We start from the raw sequence: 16618 nt of genomic DNA, 5'->3' as shown, positions 1-16618 counted from the left end.
GTGACTTAGCAGCAGCAGCAGAGATGTTAGCTAATTCTATGGTGGAAATTATACTGCAGTATGTAAATATACCAAGTTAACATGAGGTACATCTTAAACTTACATAATGTTTATGTCAATTATTTATCAATTGAAAAAAAAATCACTCACCAGAATGGTGCATTTGTCTTAAAGATGAAACTGTATAAATGAATCATAATCAACCACAGTTAACCTTAGGGTCCAACCCTTGGAGTTGGAAAAATGTATAATGACTTATATCCATCATTATAATATCATAGAGTATTTCCACTGCCCTCAAAATCCTTTATGTTCTGTCTATTCATCCTTCCTCCTTGCTCCCTGCCAAAATCACTTTTGGCAACCACTGAACTTTTCATTGTGTCCATAATTTGTTTTTCCTTTTCCAAAATGATACATAGTTGGAATCATACAATAGGTAGACATTTCAGATTAGCTTCTTTCACTCAGCAACATATTAACACATTTAAGTCTCTTTCATATATTTCTATGGCTTGATTTATTTTTGTAACGAATAATGTTGCGTTGTTTGGATATTCCACAGTCGAGTTTACCACTCACCTAACTGAAGGACATCTTAGTTGCTTTCAAGTTTTGGCCGTCATGAATAAAACTGCTATAAAAATCAATATGGGGATGTAAGTTTCTAACGTTTTACATAAATGCCAGAGAGTATGATTGCTAGATCATACAGTAAGGGTACATTTAGTTCTGTAGTAAAACATCAAACTATTCTCCAATGTGACCATGCTATTTTACTTTCCCACCAGCAATAACTGTGAGCGTCTCCTGCTCTCTATTCTCCCCACATCTGATGGTGTCAGTGTTCAGATTTGTGCCATTCTAGCAGTTACACAGTTGTATCTTATTGGGGTTAAGAACTTAGGATGTGGAACATCTTTTCACATGCTTGTTTGCCATCTGCATATCCTTTCTTGGTTACATATTTGTTAAGGTCTTTGGTTCATATTTAAATCAGGTTTTTTTTTCCTTATTTTTGAGTTTTAAGGTTTCTTTATTTTGGATAACAGTCCTTCATCAGTGTGCTTTTTGCAAATATTTTTCTCCCAGTCTGTGACATTGAGCTTTGCAAAGAAGAAATTTTAATATTAATAAATTTCAGCTTATCAATTATTTCTTTCATGGATCCCATCTTTGGTATATAAAAAGACATTGTCATGCTCAAGGTCATCAGCAATTTCTCCTGTGCTGTCTTCTAGGAGTTTATAGTTTTGCATTTTTACATTTATATCTAGGATCCATTACGCATTCATTTTTTGAAGCATATAAAGTCATTCATTTTTTCTGCAGGTGGATGCCCGGTTGTTTCAGCACTGTTTATTAAAGAGATTATCTTTGTTCCATTGTATTGTCTTTGTTTCTTGTCAAAGATTAGTTGACTGTATTTATAGAGGTCTATTTCTGGACTCTCTATTCAGTAGCATTGATGTAGTTGAATACTCTTTTGCCAGAACCACACTGTCTTTATTTATAGCAAGTCTAGAAGTCAAATAGCCACAGTCTAATCTTTTCTTCTCTTTTACTCTGTTTCTTTTCATATTTCTGTTTGCACAAGGACTATTCATAGAGGAGGAACTAACTGCTAAGACTTAGACAATATTTCCCGAAAAGGTTTGATTTAAAAACTTTTCACTATTAAGAAGAAATGCTTCTGGAAACAGGTGAGTGTTGGGAATTGTAATTATTATGTGTCCACTTGGCTAGGACTGAAGCATTCAATTATCTATTCAACACTAACAAAATTGTTGTTAACCTAGGTGTTGCTGTGAAGGCATTTTGTAGATGTGACTGATATCTATCATTAGTTTATTTCCATTAAAGGAGATTAGCTTTCATACTTTGAGTGGACTTTATGTAATCAGCCAAAAGAACTTAGAAAAATAGCTTTTCCCTGAGGAAGAAGAAAGCCCACTTGTGGACCCCAACATAAACTCTTATCTGAGAGTAAACAGCCTGCCAACCTGCCCTGTTGATTTCAGACTTCCTTGACCAGACCCTACATTTGTGTAAGCCAAGATCAGTCCTTGAAATAAATGTCTTTATGCACACCACACATACACACATTCTACTGATTCTGTATTTGTCTGATAGATACAGGAATCATATTAGCTATTTATTTTACTCTTTCCATCTCGTATTTGACCTGACCTTAACAACATACTAGATTTTTCTCTTGCTTTAAGCTGTGAAGAGGCACATGGAACTCCTAATGCATGGTGTGTATGCATTTTAATCATTTCTGTTTAGAAAATTAAATCATGATCATTTTTAAACAGATAACTAAAATTGAAGAAGCTCAAATTAATCATTTTCTAAATATAAACTTATTTACTAGGAAATTGTCTCTAGAGTAGCATAATTTTAAAGATACTCATTTTTCTCCTCTAATTATACTAAGTCAGCACTGGGAAGAGTCCTTGAACTCTGGAGAAATTGTCACTGGAATCAGCCTTTGGAATGTGCACTCAATCATAGCTGTTTTTATATTTGGTATGTCTATCCTTCAATGTCAGTTCTCATTAATGTTCTGGTTCTGATACTGTCATTTGATGACTTCTCCATTGCCATCTTACTTTATTAGCTAATTATTTTCTAATTACTATTTTATGCCACTCTTTGATTCATTGGTTTTTAATATTTAACTTAATTGACTTTGTTTAAATGATATGAGAAAAAAAATGAATTTAAATTTATCATTTAATCTTGCAAATTCTGATTTGAAAAAAGTGAAAGTGTTAGTTGTGTCCGACTCTCAGCGACCCCAGGGACTGTAGCCCTCCAGGCTCCTCAGTCCATGAAATTCTCTTGGCAAGAGTACTGAAGTAGGTTTCCATTTCCTTCTCCAGGGGATCTTCCCAACTCAGGTATTGAACCCAGGTCTCCTGAATTTCAGGCAGATTCTTCATCATCTGAGTCAATAGAAAAATAGGGAAGCCTGGCATGCTGCAGTCCATGGAGTCACAGAGTTGGATATGACTGAGCGACTGAACAGCAATAACTCTGCTTATAAGTTAAATAAGCAAGGTGACAATACACAGCCTTGAAGTACTACTTTCCGATTTTGAACCAGTCCGTTGTTCCATGTCCTGTTCTAACTGTTGATTCTTGACCTGCACACAGGTTTCTCAGGAGGCAGGTAAGATGGTCAGGTATTCACATCTCTTGAAGAATTTTCCACAGCTGTGGAAAATTGTGAGTATAATTTCAAGTAAATATAGTATAGTTTAATTTTCTTATATGAAAGTTCTAAAGCCAAACATTTAAGAGATAAACAAGAAGAAAGCTCAACATGGCACAAAGTAGAATAAAAATTGTTTTTTAGATTAATTTTCAAAATACAAGTTGTTTTAAAATAATATTGTTTTTCTGTTCCAATTTGTTTATAATACATAATGCATGAGAAAAAACTGAATGGATTAAAAGCAAACAAAAAAACACATTTAGCTAGAAGGAGGGAATGTTGATGAACACTTCCATTATTTTTATTTTTGTAAGAAAAACACCTTAATTTTTTTTTAATTTGTTAGTGTTACTTAATTGATGGAGAGGGAGACAAAATGAAGCAAAGCAAAGCTATCCTTCCACTGCAAATATTCTTCTTTCAGACAATAGAATAAATTTTTTCACTCCTTCTTTCAGAAATAAAGTTCAAAGTAATTACCATTACTTAGAGACACAGAAAATAGCCTTCCAGTTAGACAAATGGTTCAACAAGCTTCTTAATGAGAGTATCTTCCCATTTGGATCCCTCTGCAGGCAGACTCAACAGGAAAACAAGACAATAACCCTAGGATATCTGATTCCAAAAACCTGAATAGAAAAATTTTAAATAAATTATGCAAAAACAACAGAAAATACTGTAGAATGAAGTTCATTACCATCTCCTGTCTCAGTTCAGTTCAGTTCAGTCACTCAGTCCTGTGTGTACTCAGGACTGCAGCACACTAAGCCTCCCTGTCCATCACCAACTCCTGGAGCTTGCTCAAACTCATGTTCATTGAGTTGGTTATGCTATCCAACCATCTCATCCTATTATCCCCTTTCCCCTCCTGCCTTCAATATTTCAGTCAGTTCTTCTTATCAGGTGGCCAAAGTATTGTTCTTCCAATGAATCAGCATTAGTTTTTCCAATGAATCTTTTCAGTTCAGTTCAGTCGCTCAGTCGTGTCTGACTCTTTGCGACCCCATGAATCGCAGCATGCCAGGCCTCCCTGTCCATCACCAACTCCTGGAGTTCACTCAAACTCACGTCCATTGAGTCAGTGATGCCATCCAGCCATCTCATCCTCTGTCGTCCCCTTCTCCTCCCACCCCCAATCCTTCCCAGCATCAGAGTCTTTTCCAATGAGTCAACTCTTCGCATGAGGTGGCCAGAGTACTGGAGTTTCAGCTTTAGCATCATTCCTTCCAAAGAAATCCCAGGGCTGATCTCCTTTAGAATAGATTGGTTGGATCTCCTTGCAGTCCAAGAGTCTTCTCCAACACAGTTCAAAAGCATCAATTCTTTGGCACTCAGCTTTTTTTTTTTTTTCCAATGAATATTTAGGACCAGGTTCCTTTAGGATTGACTGGTTTCATCTTTTTGCAGTCCAAGGAACTCTTAAGAGTCTTCTTCAACACCACAGTTCAAAAGCATCAATTCTTCAGTGCTCAGCTTTCTTTATAGTTCAACTCTCACATCCATACGTGACTACTGGAAAAACTATAGCTTTGACTATACAGACCTTTGTCAGCAAAGTGGTATCTCTGCTTTTTAATATGCTGTCTAGGTTTATCATAGCTTTTCTTCCAAGGAGCAAGCGTCTTTTAATTTCATGGCTGCAGTCACCATGTACAGTGTTTTTGGAGCCCAAGAAAATAAAGTCTCTCAATGTTTCCATTGTTTCCCCATCTATTTGCCATGAACTGATGGGACCAGGGAGAAGGAAATGGCAACCCACTCCAGTGTTCTTGCCTGGAGAATCCCAGGGACGGGGGAGCCTGGTGGGCTGCCATCTATGGGGTGACACAGAGTTGGACACGACTGAAGCGACTTAGCAGCAGTAGCAGATGGGACCAGATGCCATGATCTTAGTTTTCTGAATGTTGAGTTTTAAGCCAACTTTTTCACTCTCCTCTTTCACTTTGATCAAGAGGCTCTTTAGTTCCTTTTCACTTTCTGCCATAAGAGTGGTGTCATCTGCATATCTGAGGTTATTGATATCTCTCCCGGCAATCTTGATTCCAGCTTGTGTTTCCTCCAGTCCAGCATTCCTCATGATGTACTCTGCATATAAGTTAAATAAGCAGGGTGACAATATACAGCCTTGGTGAACTCCTTTATCAATTTGGAATCAGTCCGTTGTTCCATGTCCGGTTAAAAATGTTGCTATCTATCTCCTGCCTACTCTTTTCCATTCCATTTCATGGTTTTGTTACTTTTTACATTAAATTCTATAATAGACTCCTAGATGTTCTGCATAACTCCCAACTTTTATGTCTTCATATTTTTTCCAATTTCTACTACACAAATTTTTCACTGGGTTCAACTTGAACAACATCAAGTCCCTGTGCTCAAGCACTCAAGATGATTTAAACTGACTGTAACAATCATACCTAATCAAAATTCAATGCCTGATTTTAAGGCTGTTATATACTGGTTCCGTCAAAACCAGCTTTTTCATCCTCTTTATCTTTTTCAACTGAGTTGAAGTATAGTTAATTTACAATGTTGTGTTAGTTTCAGAGGTACAATAATTCAGTTATATATCTATTATTTTGCAGATTATTTTCCATTTTCAGGTTATTAAGAGATAATGAACATAGTGCTATATAGTAGGTCCTTGTTGTTTATCTATTTTATATATAGTACAATGTGTTTATAAATTAAACTCCTAATTTATGTTGCACACCACTGCCACTACCAAAAATGGTAACCACAGGTTTTTTTTCTGTGTTTGTGAGTCTTTATTGACCTTGCAAATAAGTTCACTTGTATTATTTTTATAATTCCCACATATAAGTGATGTTACATGATATTTGTCTTTGTCTGACTTATTTCACTTAATATGATGATTCTAGATCCATTCATGTTGCTACAAATGCATTATTTCATTTTTTTGCTGAGTTAACTTTCCATTGTATGCATTTGTGTGCATATACCACATCTTCTTTATCCAGTCTTCTGTTGATGGACATTTAGATTGCTTCCATGTCTTGGTTTTTGTAAATAGTGTTGCTACAAATAGTGGGGTGTACTTACCTTCTTAAATTAGAGTTTTCTCCATATATACTCCCAGGAGTAGGATTTCTGGATCATTTGGTAGTTCTATCTTAAGTTTTTAAAAGTAATTTCCATATTGTCTTCCATAGGGGCTTCATGAATTTACATACCCAGTAATGCTGTAGGAGGGTTCATTTTTCTCCACACCATCTCCAATATTTATTATTTGTAGACATTTTAATGATGAAATTCTGACTTGTTTAAGGTGATACCTCATTGCAGTTTTGATTTACATTGTTCTAATTATTACTTTTATTGAGCATCTTTTCATGTGCCTGTTGGCCTTCTATATGCCTTTGGAGAAATTTCTATTTAGGTATTTTGTCCATCTCTTAATTGGGTTGTTTGGTTTTTTGATATTGAGCATTATGAGCTATTTTTGTACTTTGGAAATTAATCCTTTGTTGGTGACATCATTTGCAAGTATTTTCTCCTGGTCCTTAAGTTGTTTTTTTCATTTTGTTTATGGTTTTCTTTGTTGTGCAAAGCTTTTAAGTTTTATTAAGTACCATTTGTCTATTTTTATTTCCATTACCCTAGGTCAGGAGAAGAATCTGAAAAAAATATTGCTGCATTTATATCAAAGAGTATTCCATGTATGGTTTTGGACTTCTGAGGTGTCTTAGTGGTAAAGAAACTCCCTGCCAATGCAGGAGATGCAGGAGATATGGGTTTGATTCCTGAGTGGCAAAGATCCCCTGGGGTAGGAAATGGCAACCCACTCCAGTATTCTTATCTGGAAAATTCCATGTACACAGGAGCCTGGTAGGCTAACAGTCCAGGAGCCACAAAGAGTTGGACATGACTCAGCACACATACACACACACACACACACACACACGTGTGTGTGCACAAACACCTATGTTTTACTCTAGGGATTTTATAGCCTCCAATCTTACATTTAGGTTTTTCATCTATTTTGCCTTTATTTTTTAACATAGTGTTAGAGCATATCCTAATTCCATTCTTTTCCATGAAACTGTCCAGTTTTCAGCACCATTTATTGAAGAGACTGTCTTTTCTCCATTGTATATTCATGTTTCCTTTGCCATAGATTAGTGACCATAAGCATGTGGGTGTATTTCTGGGTTCTGTATCCTATTCCATCAATATATGTGTCTGTTCTTGTGCCAGCACCATATTGTGATTAATGTCGATTTTCAGTAAAGATCAGTCAGATAGCATGATTTCTCCAATTCCACTCTTCTTTCTCAAGATTGTTATGAACAATTATGGGTCTTATGTTTCCATACTAATTTTGTTCCAATTCTATGAAAAATGCCTTGGATAATTTGATAGTGACTGCATTTAATAAATAGATTGCCTTAGGTAGTATGATCATTTTAACAATGCTTATTTTTCCAATTCAAGAGCACAGTATATCTTTCCATCTGTTGGTGTCATCTTTAATTTCTTTCATCAGCATCTTACAGTTTTCTGAGTACAGATCTTTTTTCCCATCACATCCTATCTTCTCATCTAATAATTATTCATTTTCTTCTTTGATATTTACCTTCTTCTCAAGTAAGCCTTTCTTATTGCCTTAAAAAAAAAAAAAAAAAAAACACACACACACTCTTCCACCATGCTATATTTATGCCACCCACATTCTCCTCTCTATTCACCTTTTTGAGCTCCAGGTCAGAATATTCAACAGATTTTATAAGATGTTTACTTGGATATCTCCAAGTCATTTCAGGCTCAACATGCCCAAATTGAAATTCATAATTTCATTAATTCCATCCCAATGGAGGAAAAAGAGTGAACAAATAAAACAGCCACCCCTGGTCTTTTTATAGTGTGTCTTGTTTTGGTAAATACCTGCAAGTCAGAATACTCACACTCATAATTCATTTTATATTTTTTCTTTTTTTATAGAGTCCATTATAAACTCTGATCCAATTTACATCCTAAATACCAATGAAATTCACATCATTCTTTCCATATCCCTATCAGGAAAGCTATCTCTATTCATTACTCTAAGCATGTCAAGTTGGTTTGTGTCCACAGCATTCCACTGTCATCTTGATTTGATATCATTGCCACTATATCTACAAAGTATCAGAATGAGTCAACAGAATTCTTTTCACAGGTTGACTTGGACAAACAGTGTCATGGTAAACGTCTGGGAATCTTATTCTTATTAAGGATTTTCAACTAAAAACATCACTAAATCTTCACTGGAAAAGCCTTATGGTCTCCTATCTATTAATTTGTTGTCAAGTGCCAAGATCTACCATCTTGGATCTATGCTCTAAATATTAGAAAATGTCTGTGGCACCCATTAACCAATTTTGTAATATTAATTTATTTTAATTATTAGAAACATGACCAGCAACCCACTTCTTACTTGAATTTCACTCTGGCAGTGATGATGGATAAGAAGACCCTGTAAGCAGTTGGTCGACCCTCAAACTTAATCTCTTCCTGCTGACCAGTAAAATTAAATTTCAAACAAATTTTTTCCTGCGTTATCCAAACATTCTATTAATGAGTTCCATTTTGTACTGTGTGGTTAACATAGTCTCCAGTTGGGCAGCATTCCTGCCTATCAATAGGAGACAGTAATTTATTTTCTTTCTCACTTTCCTCTCACCTCCCATAGATTATGTATAGATCTTTTGTACTTCATTCACTAGTCAGAGCACAAAACTAACTTTTCATCATAAAAGTCTCCCTACTTGAAACAGTGTAGGAGTTGGACAAGATTGCTAATCCCCTCTTCTCCCTTGAAGAAAATCACCCGATGACCACTGTCAACAGTTATGCCTAAAAGCAAGTATCTTGGGAAATGCTAGTTACTTCACTGAGCTGGAATTTTTGTTCTCGACTCCTAGTTCAGATGAGTAATAAGTACTACTGCCTCAGTGAAATTGACAGACATTGCCAAGTTATTGCTATTGTCATATTGTATAAAAAGCCCCACAAAGATACAATATTAATTCATGATTTCTCTGTTATTAAATGTCTCATTATTAAATTTGCTCTTATTGTCAATTGTTTTGAGGAAGAAATTCCCAGTAGAGATGACAGTTCCTGGTATAAGAGGTATTTCAATGAGACAGCTGGAGTTGAAAATATTCTTTAAAATGATCATCAATTAACTACCTCTGGTTTGCAAAAGTGGTAATTTCTACTTTACCCTACTCAGTTAAAAATGTCTTCCCTTTAGTAGTCCCTGTCCTTGGGTTATTTTACCAAGATTTTTACTGTTTCTGGGTAACCAGATTTATTAATAAAACTGACACTGTACTAAAAATTCAACTTTTGCAGGGCATAATAATATTATATGTCATATGTAAATTATAATAATTTGAAAAGGTTTATTTTTTATTTGTAGAAGTTGGGTTTTTCCATGGTTCCAAGGTAATTTGTCTAACTGATAGATGATGGATAATGGCACCCCAGCCATGAACTATCTCCTGACAATTCCCTTAGGGAAAGAGACATATCCATGACATGAAGAACCACAATTGTCCCACCTTATAAAATTTCTAGCTCTGCTAGAGAGACCAACTTCCTAATTAACGTTACAAGAAAATTTAGTGATAATTGGGCAAGTTAATGATAAGATCACTGGGATAGTGACTTTAGAATAACTATTTTATGTAACCTATGAGTGGATTTTATTTTAACCAGCTAAAGGAATATGTTAACCTATTGGCAAGAATTTATCATGTGCATGTATGACTTATTAATAGTTTTAAGATCCAATTGCCAAAATTAAGTCTTCAAATTTTGCCATACTGAAACTGAGTCCTATTTTCAAGAGTTGGTGGCCTTTAAAGAAACTGAAGTATAAAAACATAAGCACTTGCTACTTTACTAACACTGAGAATTATAGCATTTGTCTTTAGTGGATGCTTAGAAAATGTTGCATATTCTGTAGCCATAAAAGGGTATATGACAAATATTTTTACCTAGATACTGAACATGAGTAATGCCTATTATGATTTAGAGAGAACACAAAATCTGAAAAACAAGAGATAAATGCTTTATCTGTGAATAAATTATTAACAAATTTTAGAGTCTGCAAGTGGTGCAATAAAAAATGACATTGTTCCATATTTTACTTGTTAATTCTGTCTGTAGTTTTCTTTTGCAATATTGTAAGCTGAGGCTCCCAAAGCCTGTTTTTTTCTTCAGCTACCAAATGATAGAATTCCGGTGCTTAGAAACTGGAGAATGCTTCCTATGAAAACAACCTCAGAAAAATATTAAGGAGAAAATTATTAAATGTCTATATCAACACTTTCTCAGGAACACTTGGTATTCTCAATTTTTGATGGTATGTGTATGTATGCTCAGGCAATAAGTCATGTCTGACTCTTTTGTGACCCCATGGACTGTAGCTGGCCAGGATCTTCTGATGATGGGAGTTCCCAGACAACAATACTGGAGTGGATTGCCATTTCCTCTTCCAGGGGATCTTCCCAGCCCAGAAATTGAACCTGCATCTCCTGTGTCTCCTGCACTAGCAAGTGTATTCTTTACTACTGAGCTACCTGGGGAGCACATTGATGGTACAGTTTTCTTTTAATTTATACTTTGATGATTGTTATTAGGGAGGACGTTGCCGCACCAGGGTTGAAAACCACTAGTATACAACAGAAAAAAACTGGAGAATGTGAAACTGATTGCTATTTATAAATTATTCCCAAAACATATCACTGTGCAGATGAAGATAATTTATCTTCTCATTTCAGTTCAGTTGTTCAGTTGTTGTGTCTGACCCCATGAACTGCAGCATGCCAGGCCTCTCTGTCCATCCCTGTTGGAGTTTTCCAAACTCATGTCCATTGAGTCAGTAATGCCATCCAAACATCTCATCCTCTGTCATCTCCTTCTCCTCCTGTCTTAAATCTTTCCCAGAATCAGGTTCTTTTCAAATGAATCAGCTCTTCACATCAGGTGGCCAAAGTACTGGAGTTTCAGCTTCAACATCAGTCCTTCCAATGAACACCCAGGACTGATCTCCTTCAGGATGGACTGTTTGGATCTCCTTGCAGTCCAAGAGACTCTTAAGAGTCTTCTCCAACAACACAGTTCAAAAGCACCAATTCTTCGGTGCTCAGCTTTCTTCACAGTCCAACTCTCACATACACGACCACTGGAAAAACCATAGCCTTGACTAGACAGACCTTTGTTGGCAAAGTAAGGTCTCTGCTTTTCAATATGCTATCTAGGTTAGTCATAACTTTTCTTCCATGGAGTAAACGTCTTTTAATTTCATGGCTGCAATCACCATCTGCAGTGATTTTGGAGCTCAAAAAAATAAAGTCTGATACTGTTTCCACTGTTGCCACATCTATTTCCCATGAAGTAATGGGATCAGATGCCATGATCTTCGTTTTCTGAATGGTGAGTTTTAAGCCAACTTTTTCACTCTCCACTTTCACTTTCATCAAGAGGCTTTTTAGTTCCTCTTCACTTTCTGCCATAGGGGTGGTGTCATCTGCATATCTGAGGTTACTGATATTTCTCCTGGCAATCTTGATTCCATCTTGTGCTTCTTCCAGCCCAGCGTTTCTCATGATGTATTCTGCATATAAGTTAAATAAGTAGGGTGTCAATATTCAGCCTTGACATACTCCTGTTCCTATTTGGAACCAGTCTGTTGTTCCATGTTCAGTTCTAATATAGTATTAAGAGTTACTTTCTCATAAAATTGCACATTAAAGAAAGCAGCTACTTATTTTAATTATACAAGTAATTTACAGGCCTGGTGAGTTTGTGAGCTTCCAAATTTAGACACCATTTCTAGAATATGATCAGTCACCTAGGTGTGCACAGTCTGAAATCAAGTAATTTTGAGTCAGTTTTCTAAGATTCTTTTATCCAGCAGCTCTACAATGAGCTGCTAAGGTTATTGAGACAGTCTGATTAAGGCAATATTACAGCGTATTTTAAAGCTATATTGAGAGCAATTAATGCAGTTTAGCAGGCACTTCTCTATTTTGTAGTGGCCTAGGAACATAAAACTGTATAATCCAAAAAAAAAAAAAAAAAAACATGCAGCAAAGTAGATACAAAATGTAAAAGATTAGATTCACAATGTGTTGACCTGGTAAGTTCAATTCCTTTTGCCAAGTTACTTTTGGATCTTAACTGATTTTCTGAAATTTGTAAGATAGAATCTAGTGTGGGTGATAATTTTCCTGCATATACTTAGCATGCTACTTGAGAAACAATTCTCTTATTTTGAGTTGTGCATGTGTCCTTTTAATGGAGTAAGCTATTTTGTAGGATAATATTATTTGGCAATGGATATTGAATGAGAAAACCTATTTGAATATCCATCTAGCCATATGAAGGCATTTACAAATATACATATATATATATATATACATACAAATACATACACTGTTCAGTTCAGTTCAGTCTCTCAGTCGTGTCCGACTCTTTGCAACCCCACGAATCACAGCACGCCAGGCCTCCTTGTCTATCACCAACTCCTGGAGTTCACTCAAACTCACGTCCATCGAGTTGGTGATGCCATCCAGCCATCTCATCCTCTGTCGTCCCCTTCTCCTCCTGCCCCCAATCCCTCCCAGAATCAGAGTCTTTTCCAATGAGTCAACTCTTCTCGTGAGGTAGCCAAAGAACTGGAGTTTCAGCTTTAGTATCATTCCTTCCAAAGAACACCCAGGGCTGATCTCCTTTAGAATGGACTGGTTGGATCTCCTTGCAGTCCAAGGGACTCTCAAGAGACTTCTCCAACACCACAGTTTAAAAGCATCAATTCTTTGGCATATACTGTTATGCATACATAATTAACTGAGGTTTACTTCTTGCAAGCCAAGTTCTGTTTTATATATGAGACGTATTTAATTTTTACAAATCTATAGGTTTGATAATATTTCTACAAAGAAAGAATCTGAGATTTAGATAAATTAACTGAATTTCTCAAAATTATATGCCCTATAAGTGGGAAAATTAGAATTAAAGTTTAATTTTAACTATTTCAGTATGAGAGCTCTTTAATATGGCATTCTTCTCTTCCAGACTCTGTCAAATTGATTCCATATTTTAAATTTTATGATCTAATAACCATAAATGATTACTAGCAGTTCTTCACTTAATTATGTATTTGTAGGAATCATAAAGCATTAAGATTGACAGATGCACATTTGTTAGACAGCTCTCCCTCATACTCATGCTTCTGATTTAAAGCAACAATGTTATCTGATGGCTTCTAATATAACACTGTTGCTAGAGTTATATGATGTTAATCCTATTTTAATGAAAATTTGAACCACAGTCTCCCTAACTTCATCACAAACTTTCAGATTGTATTTCCTTCCTTTGATAAATTTCTGAGTTAAGTTTCATTATTGTAATCTAAACAATAAAAGTGGGAGATATCATCTTTTGCTACATTGAAATCTATCCACTGTCACATGGTAAGGAAAGGGAAAAAATAATTCAAAGCCTGTGTGTGTGTGTGTGTGTGAGTGTGTATATAAGAACTGTGTATGTGAGTGTGTGTGTGTGTGTATATATATATATATATATATATATATATATATATGATTTATATCACTGTCTTTCAGCCTAGGATTCCAAGAATGTATATTAGGCAATGAAAACATATTTTTCATTACATGTTTTGTTTTACAATATTACCTAACACTAGTCAGTATTTTAACAGGAACCCAAAGAAAATGAACAATATGTTAAATTATGGCTAACTCATTCACTCATTTTAGATTCTGTACTCAGGATTTCTTCATCCTGCTTTTTTGTCCTTCAAGCAGATGATGGCTTGTGCTGGACTGATACAAACTGTGAGAAGGAAAAAACAGAGTACACAAAAATCAGAAGTTTTGAAACAGGTCTTTTCCAATGAGTAAGCTCTTCGCCATCAGGTGGCCAACAGCTACAGGGGCTTCCCTGGTGGCTCAGTTAGTAAACAGTCTGCTTGCGATGCAGCAGACCCGAATTTGATCCCTGGTTTGGGAAGATCCATCCCCTGGAGACGGAAACCGCAACCCACTCCAATATTCATGCCTAGAGAATCCCATGGACAGAGGAGCCTGGCAGGCTACAGTCCATGGGGTCGCGGGAGTCGGACACGACTGAGTGACAGCTACAGGATGGGGGTTAAGACCCACGTACAAGGTGATGTACAAGACGGTGACCGCCTGCCAGTGAATATGCAGCCTCCAGGCCCTCGCTGCCGAGCTGCCACGAAGTTGTAGGCTCCTCTGATTCCGTGGTGCCCGGGTGGTCGGGCACCGCCACCTGGCGGTTGGCCCTTGGGGCCCACAGGCTTCTCTGGTTTCTCACCTGCAGCAAAGTGTCGAACTGACGGAGCTGCTGAAGGCGCTGGAGGCCAAGCCGGCAGGGCTGACTGTCACGGAGTGGGCAGGGCCCCGACCCCAGCTGCCCCCCCGAGGACCCTGCCCCGCCTTGGGGATCCCCAGTTGCCCAGGGCAGCTCCGGGAATGGAGGCCTTCTAGGGCTGCTGGGAGCCAGAGAAAACCAGAGGCCTCCTTCATTCCCTTGAGGTGATGGAGTTGGTGCTCAGGGGCTTCCTGGGTCCACTGGCCCCACAGGAGACCCCGGCAGTGGGGGCCCAATGGGGATGAGAGGTCCATCAGGTCTGCAGGGCCCCCCAGGGAGCTCTGGTCAGGCCAGAGCTGTGGGTACCCTGGAGAGAGGGGACCTCCAGTGCCCCCAGGCCCTCTTGGCCCCCCTGGCCTCCCTGCCCCAGCCCCCAGCCCCTGTTGGACCACCCTACACCCGGATCTCCCAGCCTGAGGACCTGTTTCTGTCTAACACTTTCACTGAGACCAGCAGCCACTGGCCACCTGGACCGGCTGGGTCCCCAGCACCCCCCCCCCACCTCCCCGGGATCCATGGGTCCTCCTGGACTTCCTGGCCCCATGGGCATTCCTGGGAGTCCTGGACATAGGGGACCCCCAGGCCCCACTGTACCTAAAGAAATCTCAGGCCACCCTGGAGAGAAGAGCCAAAGAGGACTGCAAGGGTAGCCCGGCCCCCAAGGCTCCATGGGGGCAGTGGGGAGAACCTGGCTGCAAAGGAGACTTTGATGAGAAGAGCCCACTGGAACCAGAGGGGTCAGGGACAAGCCTTGCCACCCCCAGGGGCACCCTCAGCCTCCTGAAGGGCAAAAGGGGAGGACACACCACCAGCTACAGGATCCTGGCCCCCAGGAGCCGAGACAAGACAAACTGAGGGTGGTGGTGGCCCCATGGGGAGGGCCAGGCCAGGCTTCCCTTCCCAGCCTGGACTGGGCCGACTGCCTCTGGGGTCAGTCCATATTTATTAATATCCTCAGGGTCCCTTGCACCACCTAGGCCTTTGGGTGGGGGTCTTGGTCCTGGTACTCACTGCGCGTCTGCCTTCTATGAAGCTGAGCAGGGACTGGGGCCTGAGAGGGAGGTGTGGACCAGGTGAGAGGGCTCAGGGCCCTGGGCCTCAGTTGCCCTCTGTGAAGCGGGGTGATGCAGGTCTGCGGCAGGGACGGCAGGTTTGGAGCTTCTGTCATCTCATCAACTGCCCGGCCCTCCACACTTCCGGGGATGACGAGGACGGGAAGTCCGGCCTCCCCACTCCCCAGCCAATCCTGGGGAGCCCACCTGCACCCCTCCTCTCCCTGTTTTCCGGTGCTGGGTTCCTGACCCTGAGGTCAAGCTACTTGATCTGACTGGGTGTTCAGGGCTCCTGTGTCAGTTCTGACCACTGAACCCTCAGTCCCTCCCGGGGGCCTGGAGGAGGGGACCACCTGCTCCCACAACCGCCTGTGACCGCTCCAGCAGGTAGATGTGTATCAGCCAATAAAGGCCTCCGCCTGACTGCCAAAAAAATTAAAAAACGAACTAGAGACACCAGGTGGCATCTCTTCTTTAAGCCCAACTCTTGATACATGATAGTCTTTCCAAAGTTGTATGTCTTCTATCTCAGTATTTGTGTTATTGGGAAAAACATTTAGCAATTTGCTAGTTTGTTTTAATCACCTGATTTGGCAAGGAACCCATAATGAAACAGTATTTTCCTTTGTAAATCATTTATTTATCACTTTGTTAGGGATAACATTGTTATTTATTTATTTTTCTTTTGCCTAGATCAATAAGGCATAGCAAAGAATTCTGAACTCTTATTAAGTGCTATGTATCTATTTAAATGGAATTATGTGTTGTCGTACAATTGCTCATAAAAACAAAGCTAGAAGAATAGAATGCATTCCAAATAGAGATTCTGGGGTCAAGCTTGCATAGTGGAGATAGTTTGTATATTATCATCATTTTTTTCTAAGGCTTTAGAAGAGTTTTGTCATGCTAAGATTGA

At 38.7% G+C, this 16618-nt stretch overlaps 1 pseudogene; it reads left to right on the top strand.

Moving 5' to 3' along the window:
• The first annotated feature begins 624 nt into the window (after positions 1 to 624).
• On the top strand, positions 625 to 15505 carry LOC113897491 (annotated as a pseudogene).
• Positions 15506 to 16618: the final 1113 nt, after the last annotated feature.

This window comes from Bos indicus x Bos taurus, chromosome 1 (assembly GCF_003369695.1).
Source record: "Bos indicus x Bos taurus breed Angus x Brahman F1 hybrid chromosome 1, Bos_hybrid_MaternalHap_v2.0, whole genome shotgun sequence".
Lineage (NCBI taxonomy): Eukaryota > Metazoa > Chordata > Mammalia > Artiodactyla > Bovidae > Bos > Bos indicus x Bos taurus.
The sequence above is the reverse complement of the archived record's forward strand: the minus strand, read 5'-3'. Positions and strand labels throughout refer to the sequence as shown.